Source organism: Gracilinanus agilis, chromosome 3 (genome assembly GCF_016433145.1).
Source record: "Gracilinanus agilis isolate LMUSP501 chromosome 3, AgileGrace, whole genome shotgun sequence".
Classification (NCBI taxonomy): domain Eukaryota; kingdom Metazoa; phylum Chordata; class Mammalia; order Didelphimorphia; family Didelphidae; genus Gracilinanus; species Gracilinanus agilis.
The window spans coordinates 202,256,462-202,270,855 of NC_058132.1; the positions used below are offsets into that span (position 1 = coordinate 202,256,462).

The 14,394-nt window shown below is 39.7% G+C and overlaps 1 protein-coding gene and 1 pseudogene across 1 annotated transcript in view; one reads left to right on the forward strand and one right to left on the reverse strand.

Moving 5' to 3' along the window:
* Positions 1–14,394, reverse strand: part of LOC123242097 (phospholemman-like) — a 236,045-nt gene that overhangs the window by 63,250 nt on the left and 158,401 nt on the right. The window lies entirely within an intron of this gene.
* On the forward strand, positions 11,966–12,877 carry LOC123242096 (annotated as a pseudogene).

A 14,394-nucleotide genomic window follows, 5' to 3' on the forward strand; every position in this document is an offset into this window, starting at 1 on the left:
CATAATATCTGACAAAGCCAAAGTAAAAATAGATCTAGTTAAAAGAGATAGGAAAGGTAATTACATCTTAATAAAACACAGTATAGACAATGAGGAAATATCAGTACTAAACATGTATGCACCAAATGGTATAGCATCCAAATTGAAACACTTTCCACACAATTAAAACTAGATCTAAACAATAGGAAAAACATTAATTGCTCATGAGTAGGATGAGCTAACATAATAAAAATGACCATTCTACCCAAATTAATTTACTTATGTAGTGCCATACCTATCAAACTACCAAGATACTTTTTTACAGAATTAGAAAAAACTATAACAAAGTCCATTTGGAAGAACAAAAGATCAAGAATATCAAGGGAAATAATGAAAAAAAATGTGAAGGAAGGTGGCCTACCAGTACCAGATCTTAAACTTGTAAGAGGGAGATTTTTGGTAAATATACAGATATATATTTAAAGTGTGGCCACCAGGAATCAACAATTCAGATTGATTCCGTAATTAAATTAGACCCAAGTCAGCACTGGGTTTAAGGTAGTTTATTAAGGTAGTTAGGAGGGTAAAAGGTAGGGAGATAGAGTGAGGGAGAGTCTAGTCCAGGCCTGCGGAGGCCTGGACGGAGAGAGAAGATTAAAAGGCTAAATAATAAGGCTACAAGCCACAAGGCCTAGCAATCAGATAGGCTAGAGCCTACTTAAAGGTAGAATTTGGAAACGCCAAGGTAGGCCTAAGGAAGTCAACCTAACTTACCCACGAGACCATTCTGAGTAGAAGCTGCCTGAGGTCTCCTCAGAGATCCTTCAGCACCAAGTTCAAAGCCAGAACATCTTTCGCAGGAAGTAACCAACATACTTGAAGAAAAAGTGTCTTTCGTCACTTCCCGTGGGTCCACCTCTAATTCAAGTGGACAAATGGCAGTCTCTACACTCATTTGCCCAAAGGGCAGTCCCTAGTTCTTGATTTGTTACTTATTGTCACGTGTGGGTAACTCATCTCCCCTCCCCACTAAGGGAGATGAGAATGACATCATCTCTATGCCTAGGTTAAGTAGAGTTTTGACTATGAATGGGCTAGAGCTAATTCTATTTACACAAACTGTACTATAAAGAAGTGGTCATCAAAACAATATGGTACTGGATAAGAGACAGAAGGGTGGACAAGTAGAATAGACTTGGGGTAAGTGACCCCAGCAAGACAGTCTATGATAAGTCCAAAGAGCCCAGCTTTTGGGACAAAAATCCACTATTTGACAAAATCTGCTTGGAAAATTGGAAAACAATATGGAAGAGATTAGGTTTAGATCATGTAGTATAGAGAGAGAGGGGTCATATAGTTTTTTCAAGCTTTGGCTGAGTTCCAAAAGCTGTTAGGAGTTTGGAATCTTGAGGAAAAGTCAGTTGATTAGGGTCTCCCGTGGAGGGAGGTTGTCTGATCAGCCAAGCTGCCTCCTTACCTAGCTGTAGTATTGAAATTTAGCCTAGCTTTGATATATTTACTTAAGAAATTATTATTTTGGATAAACCCTTTATATCTTCCTTCCCTAATATTATTTCCTTCCTTCCCTCCCTTACCTTATATGTCTGTGGAGTTAATAAGGAGAGTAATTAGAGAGGAGTTCAAAATCTGTGAAGGGTTAATTGTTATTTGACAATATTAGATATAGAGAAACTAATCGATCATCATTTATTCCCTTTAGATAACAATAGCATTTGTAAGCTGAGTTAAGGGCTGGTCCTTACTCAGACTCCATCTTTGCCTCCCTTCCCCCACCTGAGGTTCCTGAGACAACTGTTAGGGCTTTCCTTTGATCCACTTTCCTGACAAATCATCCTTTAAAGATAATAAACCCTTTTGTGTTTCAACCGACCTATTAGTATAATTTGTCTGTTAGTCATTAAGAGAGGGAAGAAGAGGGAAAGAACCAACATACTCTGGGCTTGAAAGGAAGCCAGGGTGTCCATCTTGAAGGAAGGTGTAACTTCAAAACAAGTCCCTTCCTGTGAAATTAACTAAACCCTCTTTGTTAATTTCAGTTTAGTCTATTTCCCTCAGCCTGTGTTTGAGTCTAAGTCACAGTCTGTAAAGCCTGCTGTTTGTCTGTTTAGTTTAATTTCTCCTCTCCCTGAAGATCTGTTTCCCTTCTGTGTTATACTCCTGACTTCAGCCCTATTATATCCTGAATCTCCTTAATTCCAGCCTACCTGTAACCTAGATTACCCACTTAGCAAGTTTCTGACAACCTCCTTTCAAATTCCCTTATCCCACACACCTTTCCTCAAATTATCCCCATAACAATCAACATCTCACACCCTACACCAAGATAAACTCAGAATAGGTGAATGACTTGAATATAAAGAAGGAAACTATAAGCAAATTAGGTAAACACAGAATAATATATTAGTCAGATCTTTGGGAAAGGAAAGATTTAAGACTAAGCAAGAGTTAGAAAAAATTACAAAATGTACAATAAATAATTTTGATTACATTAAATTAAAAAGATTTTGTGCAAACAAAACCAAAGCAACCAGAATTAGGAGGGAAGCAACCAACTGGGAAAAAATCTTTATAACAAAAACCTCTGACAAAGTTCTAATTACTCGAATTTATGAGGAGCTAAATCAATTGTACAAAAAATCAAGCCATTCCCCAACTGATAAATGGGCAAGAGACATGAATAGGTAATTTTCAGATAAAAAATCAAAGCTATCTATAAGCACATGAAAAAGTGCTCTAAATCTCTACTAATTAGCAAAATGCAAATCAAAACAACTCTGAGGTATCACCTCACACCTAGCAGATTGGCTAAAATGACAGCAAAGGGGTTTATACCCCAAAGAGATCATAAGGGAAAAGACTTGTACAAAAATATTTATAGCTGCACTCTTTGTAGTGGCAAAAAACTGGAAAATGAGGGTATGCCCTTCAATGGGGGAATGGCTGAAGAAATTGTGGTATCTGTTGGTGATGGAATACTACTGTGCTCAAAGGAATAACGAACTGGAGGAATTCCATGTGAAGTGGAATGACCTCCAGGAATTGATACAAAGTGAAAGGAACAGAACCAGGAAAACATTGTACACAGAGACTGATATACTGTGGTAAAATCGAATGTAATGTACTTCTCTACTACCAACAATGCAATGATCCAGGATAACTATGAAGGACTTATGAGAAAGAATACTATCCACATTCAGAGGAAGAACTATGGGAGTAGAAACACAAAAGAAAAACAATTGCCTGATCACATGGGTGGATGGGGATATAATTAGGGATATTGATTCAAAATGAGCACCATAGCGCAAATATCAATAATATGAAAATAGGTCTTGATCAATGACACATGTAAAACTGAGTGGAAATGTGCATCGGCTATGGGAGGGGATGAGGGAATGGAGGGATAGAATATGAATCCCTTTGGGTCCTGACAGTCTATGTATTTATTTATTGTACTTATTTATTATTTCACCATGGAAAAATGTTCTAAATTAATTAATTAAAGAAATTTTAAATTAGTCATTCTTCTGCCTTGGAACCATTACACAGTGTTGACTCTAAGACAGAAGGTAAGGATTTAAAAAAAAAAATGTTTGAAATATATAGATTTGTAAAGGAAGTGTGGTCTAGTAAATAGGGAACTGACTTTAGAGTCAGGAAGACATGCATTCAAGTTCTGCCTCTGACAGGTACTGACTGCTCTGAGATCCTGGGGCAAGTCCTTTAATCTCTCATGTGGCCTAGGCTGCTTTAAGTTAAAAAGAAGGTACTGATCTGTCTTGATAGAAGGAATTCTTTTTAGGGAATTCTATACCAATAAAACAACAAGCCTAATGGGTGAATGGGTGAGGAATGATTGGAGTTGGAAAGAACTTAGATAGCATCCAATGTGAATTCCTGTCCACCGATGGGATGGGATTCATGCCCCAGCATCCTTGAAAGTTTCTTTTAGAACATCTCGGTGAGGCAGTAACTCACTGCTACAAGGCAGTTCATTCAATTGTTAGATACTTCTCATTACTCTAGCCTTATGCTGGGCTAAATCTGCCTTCCCATAGCTTCCATTCACTGGCCCTATTTTGGACCCAAGGACCTCTCTCCTTGTACTTCTCACTTGTTAAAAATATTCAAAGACAGAATTCCAGACTTGAAGCAATAGAAGGAATCTCAAAGCCATCTAGCCTAAGGCAGTCATAGACAGGAATCCCTGTCACATTATTCCCCAAAAGGATTGCCCAACTTTGACTTGGAGACAGAGCCCTCTTCCTCACAAAGCAGCTCCACTGGAATTTTGGATAGCCCTAAGGGATGGATTTGGGCTTCCCTCAGTCCCTGGGACCACAAGAGAGAAGGTAAAACAAGCACTCTTTAATGGAAATATACTCACCCTGAATGTGTAGGGGGTGTTTAGGGAGGACTAGCACCTCTGGGGCAAGGAATTGCTGAGTCCTTTTCAGGGCTGCTCTTCCATCTTTGGGGTTCACTTATTACCCAGCAACTCTCTTGCCTATGACTCCAAGAAGCTGTAGCATGTGCAACAGCTACACCTCAGTAAAACTGTCCCAGTAGACCAGGCTGAAGGTAACCAATGGGCAGCAACTCATTTGCGAGTTAGGTGGGGTGTCTACCTCCAGTGGAATGGGTGGATAAGAACCATTTGTTCCACAGCCATGAAAGTGGTGGAAGCAGGTCCTGTGGAATACTTAGAGCTTGGTCAGCTATCAAAGATACCAAGGCCATCCTTGGTCATTCTGACTTTTGTCTGGACACTGGACTTTGAAGAACCTGGAAGAGAGAGTGAAGCTGATGACAGTACAACACTGCCTCACTTAAATCCAATTCAGGCACCAGTCAAGAGGATCCATAATTGGTCCTCTTCAAAAAGGACAAAGAACAGCTGTTTCTCACCCTTACTTTCAAGCAGATTGTTCCCTAAGCCTGGAAATCACTCCCTCCTCATCTCTGCACACTGAAATTCTTCTTTTCCTTCCAGGCCTAGGTCAAGTACTACTTTCAGCAAGTATTTATTAACCATTTGCTACATGTAAAGAATCATATTGATATAAAAATAAACATGAAAAAAATCCATACAAAACCAAACAAAAACCCCAATACTTGTTCTAGATCAGTGGTTCCCAAACTTTTTTGGCCTATTGCCCCCTTTCTAGAAAAAAATATTACTTAGCCCCCTGGAAATTAATTTTTTTTAAATTTTAAGAGCAATTGGGAGCAGCTGGGTAGCTCAGTGGATTGAGAGCCAGGCCTAGAGACAGGAGGTCCTAGGTTCAAATCCGGCCTCAGACACTTCCCAGCTGTGTGACCCTGGGCAAGTCACTTGACCCCCATTGCCTACCCTTACCAATCTTCCACCTATAAGTCAATACACAGAAGTTAAGGGTTTAAAATTAAAAAAAAAATTTTAATAGCAATTAATAGGAAAGATAAATGCACCTGTGGCCATCACTGCACCCCTGGATCGCTGCAGAACCCACCAGGAGGCGGTGACACCCACTTTGGGAATCACTGTTCTAGATGAAGGGCACTCTTTTTATTGCTATTTTCTAAGAGAATGTTTTTAGGAGAGAACACAGTACATTTGGGCAACTAAGTGGCACAGTGGATAGAGCATTGGGCCTGGAGTCAGAAAGATTCAACTTCCTGAGTTCAAATCTGTCCTCAGACACTTACTAGCTATGGAATCCTGGGTAGGTCACTTAACCCTTCTTGACTCATCTATAAAATGAGTTGGAGAAGAAAATGGCAAATCATTCTAGTATCTTTGCCAAGAAAACTCTAAATGGGTTCACAAAGTGTCAAGCACAACTGAAACTACTGAACAATAACATCAACAAAAGAAATACTTCAACTTATACAATCTACTTCTCCTAACTCTCTTCTATGTCCTGGCCACTGTCTCAATTTAATTCAATAAACATTTACTAAGTGCCTATTCTGTGCAAGGCGCAGTGGTACAGTGAATAGAGTGCCTGACCTGGAGTAAGGAAGATTCATTTACTACAATTCAAATCTGGCCTCAGACACTTATTGCTGTGTGACCATGGGCAAAACACTTAACCCTGTTTGCCTCAGTTTTCTAGTCTTTAAAATGATCTGGAGAAGGAAATGGCAAACCACTCTAGTATCTCTACCAAAAAATATCCCAAATGGGCTCACAAAGAGTTGGACACAACTAAAAACTACTAAACAACAAGTATGTAAGGCATTGTGCTAAGTATTAGGGGATACAAAAGACAAAAGACAGTTTCTCTCATCTAGGAGCTCACTATAATGGAGGGGACAGCATGCAAATAAATAAGTACAAAGCAAGCTATATATGCCATAAGTAAGAAATAACTAAAAGAGATAAAGCACTGGAATTGAGGGGCAAGGAAAAGATTCCTGTAGAAGATGGATTTTAGTTGTAGTTTAAAGGAAGCTAGGGAAGTCAGTCATCAGAGCAGAAGAGGGAGAGGTTTCCATGTATAGGGGACAAGCAGAGAGAATGCCTGGAGCTGAAGGATGGAAGTATCTTATTTATAGAATAGACAGGAGGTCAGACACTGGATTGAAGAGTAAATGTCAAGAAGTAAGGTGTAAAGAGTCTGGAAAGATAGCAGGGGACCAGACCATGAAGGATTTTGAATTCAAAACAGAATATTTTGTATTTGATCCTGGAGGTAACAGGTACCCACTGAAATTTATTAAGTACAAGGGAGAAATGTCAGATTTGTATCTTGAGGAAATCACTGGTGACTAGAGGATAGATTGGTATGGGGAGAGATTTGTAGCAGCCCCTCCACTCCCCTAACGGGCCACTGGAATAGTCCAGGAGTGAGGTGCTAAGGACCTAAACCTGAGTGGTGTCGGTGTCAAAGGAGAAAGGAGGACATAATTGGGAGACAGACCTTGGGAACAGATTAGATATGGTGGGTGAGAGACAGTGAGGAAACCAGAGTAATTTTTAGGGATTGGTAGGATGATATTACCCTCCTATAATAACAGGGAAGCTAGGAGGGAAGAAGGTTAAGGGGAAAGATGAACTCTGTTTCGAAGACATTTAGATTAAGATGCCTACTGAACATCCAGTTCAAATGTCAGAAAGGCATTTGGAGATGTGAGTCTGGAGATCAGCAAGAGATGTTAAGGTAGGATAATTAGATTTGAGAATCATCAATATCGAGATAGTAATTAAAACATGGGAACTCAGAAGATCGTTAAGAGATATAACATAAAAGGAGAAGAGGACCCAAAACAGAAACCTGTGGGACATCTACCATTAGAGGGCATGATCTGGAGGAGGATATGGCTAAGGAGACAGGGGCAGTTAAGTGGCAAAGTGGATAGAGCACCAGGCCTAGAGTCAGAAAGACTCACCTTCCTGAGTTTAAATCTGGCCTTAGACACTTACTGGCTGCCTATTTGTATTAGTTTCCTTGTCTGTAAATGAGCTGCATAGGAAAATGGCAAACCACTACAATATCTTTGCCAAGAAAACCTCAAATGGGCTCATGAAGAGTCTAACACAACTGAAATGATGAAGAATGACTAGCAAAGGAGATAAAGAAAGAGCCGTGACTAGGTAAGAGGAAAAACAGGAGAGGATAGTTCCCTTAAAACCCAGAGAGAAGAGAGTATTGAGGAAGACAGAGTGATCAATAGTGTCTAGGCTGCAGAGAAGTCAAGGGGAATGAGGCTTGAGAAAAAGGATTCAGCAACTAAGAGATTGTTAGTAACTTTGGAGAGCGCAGTTTGGGTGAAAAGACAGGTAGCTAGAGGCAGCGATGGGGGGATTTGAACCCTGACATTCTGATTGCAAATCTAGTGCTCATTCTGCGGCACACATAGGGTCACCAAATCTTTTTCTACATCTATAGAATTAAAAGACTTGGTTAGAAGGTCCCTTCCTGTTCTAAATCCTATGATCCGATTCAATTAAGGAATCAATAGATATTTATTTATTATCTAAAATATGATAGATGCCTAATATTGATACTCCAGTTGAAAAGACAAGACAATGATGGTGATAACATTTATATAGGGCTTTGGGTTTTTATTTTGTTGGGGGTTTTTTTGTTGTTTTACATCTAGGATATGAAAAGATAACTAATAGTGTAAAGTGATGCCTACTAAAGAGTTTTCTAAACCTGAGAGCCAAAAAATTATAGTAAGGGCCTTCTGAATTTATAAATAACTGGCCTCAGATTCAGCAAGATCCAGGTTCAAGTTCTGCTTTTGGCACACACTATGAGGTTAAAAACTTATAGTCACAGGACAGGTGCTGATCTGTATTGGTAGAGGAAGTGTCTTCATTGGGAATTCCCTATACCAAAATAATCAGAAGTCTTAATCCAAAATAAGGCTAGGGACTGGATGGAAATTTCATTAGGACAAGGAAGTCCTAAATGAGGAAACTGCCTCTATCAGTGGTGGTCAGCACCTTCCCTGCAACTTATAGTCCTAAAGAATTGCATAGAATATCAGTTCTCAAACTTCTCAATCTCAGATCTTTTTTTAAACTCTTATTTTCCATCTTAGAATTGACACTAAGTAATGGTTCCAAGGCAGAAGAGTGGTAAGGACAAGGCAATGGGGGTTAAGTGACTTGCCCAGAGTCACACAACTGGACAGAGTCTGAGGCCAGATTTGAACTTTGCTCATCTTCCTGATTTTAAATTTAGCCTTAGGTACTGTAAGGATAAGTCATAAGTGATAGGAAAAAATACATAGATTGTCTTTAAGAGGAAAGGAGAATTTAGACACAAACCCTGGGAGAAGATTCTGGAAGGAAAAGTTGGGAGAGGAGGATCTTGGGAATTAACTAAGATTAATGGTCACTCCTGAATTGGCTTCTCTCTGAGCTGGAAGAGAGGATTTTTGCTCTGTCATATCCTGGAAACAGACTAATCTTGTGGAAAGATTAGAAAATTCCTGGGTGTGGGGAACTGCCTTGAAGGAGATCTGTCTTTCCCTGAAGTGCTGAGATCAACCTGTCAGAGACAACTTGATTAAGGTAAACCCAAGGGTTTTTCGCCAGGGACGTTGGGTTTACCTGGGAAGCCAACCCTAGGCTTTGGGTAAGGACTCAGTCCATCTGTGAGTCCCGTATTCTCAGCCTTTTAGACAATCTGTGATATTTAGGTAGTCAGTTAGTTTGGGGGGTCTAGATAAGATCAGGAAGCTGGTAAGAAGGGCATCCCCGTGAGGGGGGTATAAAAAGGTGGGAGGAGTTAGAGCTGAATAGATTTAGGACCTTATCTACCATTTCCCTAACCTCAATAAACTTGGTTTTTCTATAATTTCAAAGGTTGTGCTTTACAGGCCCTGGGAGGGTCCCAGTTGGGTTTTTCCCATCATCAATCCATCTAGGTCCTTCGCAATAAATCTATCTCCATTTGGAGGTAGATTTCTTTTTCAATACTCTCCTCCCCTCTCCAGTCCTAGCTCTCCAGCCATCTAGCAACCCCCCCTCCCTTTATACTCTTAAAAATTATTGAGGAAGGGAGCAACTAAGTGACTCATTGAATTGAAAGCCAGGCCTAGATGGGAGGTTCTAGGTTCAAATGTGAATGCAGGCTCTTCCTTGCTGTGTGACCCTGAGCAAAGCACTCCTCTGCTTTAGAACCAATGCATAGTATTGATTCCAGTGTGAAGATAGGGATTAAAAAAATTGTTTTAAAAATGTGAGGACCTCAAAGAGCTTTTGTTCATGTGGGTTATAACTATTTACATTTATCATATTAAAAATAGAAACCAATAAATTTTAAGAATATTTGCCAATTCATTAAGAAATAATAGACCAGACCTATTATAAGTTAACATAAATAATATCATTTTATGAAAAATAAACATACTGTCAAAAAATTTGTGAGGAAAGTGGCATTATTTTACATCTTTGCAAATGTTTTTAATTTTTGGTTAATAGAAAACCAAATTAACTATGGCTTCTCCTATCTGCTTCCTATCAAATCTGTTGCAGTATGTTGTTTTGATTAAAGTATAAGGTGGCAATCCAGTTTCACAGATATATAGCTGATTAATAAAACAAGCCCTTTCAGGCAACTGTAGATTCTATAACAAAATTCAACAAGTGGAAAGTTCTTTTTTTTTAACCCTTACACTTCTGTCCTAGTCTTAATTCTAAGAGAGAAGATCAGTAATGGCTAGACAAACAGGGTTAGGTGGTTTGCCCAGGGTCACACAGCTAGGAAGTGTCTATGCCCAGATTGGAACACAGGGCCTCCTGATTCCAGGCCTTAGCCTCTAACCACTCTGCTACCTCACTGCCCCAAAGTAGTGAATTCTTTTTTTTTTTTTAAAGCCTTACTTTCCGCCTTAGAATAAATACTGTGTATTGGTTCTAAGGCAGAAGAGTGGTAAGGGCTAGGCAATGGGGGTCAAGTGACTTGCCCAGAGTCATACAGCTAGGAAGTGTCTGAGGACAGATTTGAACTCAGGATGTTCAATCTCTGGGCCTGGCTCTCAAACCACTGAGCTACCCAGCTGCCCTAAAGTGGCAAATTCTTTTTTTTTTTTTTTAAATTTCTTTTTTATTTAGAATATTTTCTCATGGTTATATGATTCATGTTCTTTCCCTCTCCTCCAACCCCCTCCTCCATAGCCAACATGCAGTTCCACTGAGTTTTAAATGTATCATTGATCAAGACCTATTTCCATATTATTGATAGTTGCACTAGGGTGATCGTTTAGCATCTACATCCCCAATAATATCCCCATCAACCCATGTATTCAAGAAGTTGTTTTTCTTCTGTGTTTCTACTCCCACAGTTCTTTCTCTGGATGCGGATAGTGTTCTTTCTCATAAGAACCTCAGAATTGTCCTGGGTCATTGCATTGTTGCTAGTACAGAAGTCCATTACATTAGATTTTACCACAGTGTATCAGTTTCTGTGTACAATGTTCTCCTGGTTCTGTTCCTTTCACTTTGCATCAATTCCTGGAGGTCGTTCCAGTTCACATGGAATTCCTCCAGTTCTTTATTCCTTTTAGCACAATAGTATTCCATAACCAGCAGATACCACAATTTGTTCAGCCATTCCCCAATTGAAGGACATTCCCTCATTTTCCAATTTTTTCGCCACCACAAAGAGCGAGGCTATAAATATTTTTGTACAAGTCTTTTTCCCTTATGATCTCTTTGGGGTACAAACCCAGCAGTGGTATGCCTCAATCAAAGGGCAGACAGTCTTTTATAGCCCTTTGAGCATAGTTCCAAATTGCCATCCAGAATGGTTGGATCAATTCACAACTCAAGTGGTGAATTCTTAAAGGTAAATTATGATATGTTGGAATCTGAGATTGTATCGATGAACTTTTCATACTCTAATGTTAAAATCTACTTGTCAACCTTACATTGTGATGGATCTTTTTCACCTGCATTTTTCAAGCATTGGTTATTTGGAAAATATTGGTACACTGAGTTATACAAATCTTCTAAATGGTTGATATATTTCATTGCATGATATAGAAAAGTCTCATCCATCACTATCACTACCAACCTCACTTGAAGTCTTTTAAGTATTGGGAAGGTGTCAAAGCACCCAGATATAAGCTTTCTAAAATTCTAATTTTTAGTTGAAAGCTCATATTTTATCACCGGCAAAAAGAGTCAGTTGTTTTTCCTTAAAAAGACAGGCTCACTTTGTTCATTTGCTAGAAAAGTCTGCCAAATACTTGAGACTAAATACCATAATTTGTTAGTCATTCTTTCAAGTAAAAACACTGTTCCATGAAAAAAGGACCATTTCAGCTTGCAAGTCAAGGAACTACAAAAAGACTTTTCCCTGAGACAACTAGCAGGTGGTAGAATTCATCTATATTTACTTCCCATTTTGTCATGCAGAATATTAAAAAGAGGGCAGGGTCTCATAGTTAATAATCGTGGAAGGAAAGGCTTGGGTCACCACCCTAAAAGATGCTTTTTCATCTCTTCCTTTCCCTATCTCCCATAATGGCCAAGGAGGAAAAGCCGGGAGGACAGGACTTTTCCAGTCCTGAGAGTCTCCTGGACACGTTGCTGCACAAACTACGATTTCGCACAGGAGAGACAGTAGATAAAAAGAAATTGAAAAGAAGCAAAAACAAAAAGGAGAACAAGAGAGATTCCATAACCACAGAAGCCTTGACAGTGAACACAGACTTGCAGCCAGAGTCTCTTTCCAGAGGTCAAAAGAAAAGTACTGTTAGCTTCTTCAAAAAGCTTAAGGATGAGATTCTTTGTGACCCTTCCGAGGGCTCCACTGGGCCTGCTCCTCCTCCAGAAGTCTCTGCAACGATTTCCCCTACTCCTTTGCTAAAGAAGGGCAAAAGAGACCCAGTGGAAGTGGTTGAGTTTCAGAGCTGGAATAAAAAAGAAGAAAATGGAACTAGAACCTCCCAAAGATGAGGACACGAAGACAAAAGTCAACATCCCTGAGAAGGAATCAGATATGGAAGAGTTTAATTTGGAGAAGGCCCGTTTGGAAGTGCATCGATTTGGGATCACTGGTTATGGGAAGGGGAAAGAACGGATTCTTAAACAGGAGAGAGCCATCATGCTGGGTGCCAAGCCCCCCAAAAATAATTACGTGAATTACAAGGTTTTGCAAGAGCAGATCAAAGAAAAAAAAGCAGCAAAAGAAGAAGAAAAAAGAATGGCCCAGGTCACAGACGCTTTCAGAAAAAAAGAAGAGAAAAGGTTCAAAGGATAGTCGGAAGTCCAAAAGGAAAAAATCTGCTCCCAGTATTTTGTCCACAGGATCAGCAGGACAAATTGGAAAATTCAAAAATGGGACATTGATTCTGAGTAGTGTGGATATCAAGAAAATAAATTCTTCCAAAGGAATTAAATGAAACATTTATTGAATCAGCTAAAAGGAGAAAAGAAACCGAGATAATCCTCATTATCCTAAAAGACCTTACAAATTCCCCAAGTTTCAAAATGTTGAGTTGTTCTGTCTATTCTGTGTGTTTGCTACCTTTTGATGTGATTTGCCTGTTGTATAAAATAAATATGAGTTATTTAAAAAAAAAAGAATATTAAAAAGATGTGTCCCCAAAGGCCAAGATTTAATAAAATTAATAATTTTTATTGCTTCATTCTTCAATGAAACTGGCATTTTTCTTTTTTTATGGTAAGTGTCTGGTAGGGAAGACCAGTATAGTTTGGGGCCACAGCCTTGATTTTCACAGCTTTGTCCACTATTGGTTTTTCCCACTATTAGTTTTGTGCCATGGACACAAATGACAAAGCAGTAGGGCCAGGATAAACCATGAGATTTAAAAAGAGTATTTGGTTCTTTGAATATTCAACACCTCTTATGCTTGTTGCCAAGCATTCACAAAATCATTTGATTGGAAAGATAGGAGGGGGCTAGGTTAGGAAAGTTTTTGAATGCCAAGCAAAAGATTTTTTATTTCCTCCTGGAAGGCAATAGGGAGCCTGTGGAGTTTATTGAATCAGGGTAGAGGGCTGTGATCAGGCTTGTGCTTAAGGAAAATCATCTTAAGTGCCCAAGGAAGAATTGGAGTGGGAGAGAGATGAGGCAGGCAGGCAGACAGACAGACAAACAGACACACACACACACACACACACACACACACACACACACAATCCCTGCTCTTAGAGAGCATACGATCTGAAAAATAACATGTGGCACCTACATATATAGGTACCTGCTAAACAGTAGGTACTTAGTAAATGTTTCCTTCCTTCCCCCCTCCCTCCTTCCCTTTCTTCCTATATGTTCTCAACATCACATTTAAAATAAATATTTTAAATATACAGCATTATGCACACATAGATATGTCATATGAGGTCTGAGGAAGAAAGATCACTTTTGATTGCATAGGGAGGTGAAAGCATTGAAGAGAAGGAAGAAATAACATTTCAACTTGTCAGTAAGAGATGTAAAGCATTTCAACCCTTCTTCCCTCCCTCCCTCCCTTCCCTCTTTTTTTTTCTTTTTTTTTTTTAAACCCTTAACTTCTGTGTATTGGCTCCTAGGTGGAGGAGTGGTAAGGGTGGGCAATGGGGGTCAAGTGACTTGCCCAGGGTCACACAGCTGGGAAGCGTCTGAGGTCGGATTTGAACCTAGGACCTGCCGTCTCTAGGCCTGACTTCTCAATCCACTGAGCTACCCAGCTGCCCCTCTTCCTTCCCTCTTTCCTTCCTCCCTTCCTTCCCTCATCCCTCCCTTCCTTCCTTCCCTCTTTCCTCCCTTCCTTCCCTCCTTCCTTCCCTTACTCCTTCCTTCCTTCCTTCCCTCCCTCCTTCCTTCCTCCCACTCTTCCTCCCTCCCTTCCCTCCATTCCTCCCTTCCTCCTTCCTTCCTTCCTTTTTCCTTCTGTCCTTCCTTCTTTCCTTCTTTCCTTCCTTCCTTCTTTCCTTTCTCCCTCCCT